The sequence below is a fragment of the Trachymyrmex cornetzi genome, unplaced genomic scaffold (genome assembly GCF_001594075.2).
Source record: "Trachymyrmex cornetzi isolate Tcor2-1 unplaced genomic scaffold, Tcor1.1 scaffold689, whole genome shotgun sequence".
Classification (NCBI taxonomy): domain Eukaryota; kingdom Metazoa; phylum Arthropoda; class Insecta; order Hymenoptera; family Formicidae; genus Trachymyrmex; species Trachymyrmex cornetzi.
In genome coordinates, this window is record NW_017300013.1 from 149398 (window position 1) to 150725 (window position 1328).

The 1328-nt window shown below is 34.6% G+C and overlaps 1 protein-coding gene across 1 annotated transcript in view; it reads left to right on the forward strand.

The window, feature by feature from the left end:
- The window catches only part of LOC108767555 (uncharacterized), a 96859-nt gene that overhangs the window by 68862 nt on the left and 26669 nt on the right, over positions 1 to 1328 (forward strand). The window lies entirely within an intron of this gene.

Consider the following 1328-nt stretch of genomic DNA (forward strand, 5'->3'; position numbering starts at 1 on the left):
TTTTTGCATCAATTCGTCACTCAATCGGTATAATTGCTGTTTGTAGCGATCAGTTGTAACGGTTTCATTTGGACCCAAGAGTTCATAATATAGCACACCTTCCTGGTCCCACCAAACGCACAGCAAGTATTATGCCCGTGAATATTCCTCTTCTGCGTTGAAGCAGATGGTTGGCCGGGGTCCACCCATGATTTTTTCCGCTTGGAATTATAAAAATAAATCCATTTTTCATCGCCAGTCACGATGCGCCACAAAAAACACTTTTCTTTACCTGGCAAGCAAAGAAGTCGCAATAGTCAAACGATTCGAAATGGCACTTTCTACAACTCATGTGGCAGTCATCTCCCATCGACCATTTATTCGACGTCATTAAGTATGACATTATAAAGACGTCATAAATAAATGACGTCATTAATTGGTCAAAAAGATGACATCATTATTATGTCTTAAATAGGTCACATGACGTCAGTAATTTAAAATTACTAACTGTCGACGTCAAAATAACAACAGCTTGCTACCTGGGATATTTATATATGTATTTATATAGAAAAATGTTCATATAAGTATTTAATATACCTACATATTATACAAGGTGTCCCATTTTAAATGATCCAGCCAAATATCTCGAAAACTAAACCCAGTAGACAAAAATGTTTCAGACAAAAGTTGTTTGACTCGAAGGGGGACATAAGATGGTGGCATCGATTTGACCTTGGATAGTCCTCTGAAGGTCACGTGAAGGTCACCTTTAATTTTTTAAATGGAACCCCTTATTTCTCATTGCACATTCTTACAGCTCATCTCGAGAGTTTTCCAAAACACTATAATTAAGTTACTTTTCGTTAAGTACTAGTTAAGTTATAACAGTGAAAAAGAATAAATATCATCTAAACTTTAAGGAATAAATATTAATATTTCTAAAAATGATATTAGTTATTTCTTTATGAATTATAAGAAATAGGGTTCCTAATAAAGTAAATGGTTGTATGTGCTATGATTATCACTGTATAATTACTTTATACAATTTATTATTTTAATAATAAATTTTTGTACGTTAAATTCATAAATATAAAAGTTATTATTTGTAAATGTAATAATTATTTAACAAAAAAAGTTTTGCTAAATAATTAAAAATTTCATGGAAGATACGGGCCTAATGTATTTATCGTTGACGCTCCTGAGGCTCAGCGTTACGTGTGCGATCGGCGGCTCGGGCGTAGAGTCTGGAACGGTAGTGGGGGGACAGTAGGCGTCTCCTCAGAAATCTGGCCGAAAAGGGCAACTGATTCCGAGCGCTGAACTTTATACTCACGCAACATTTTCTATCT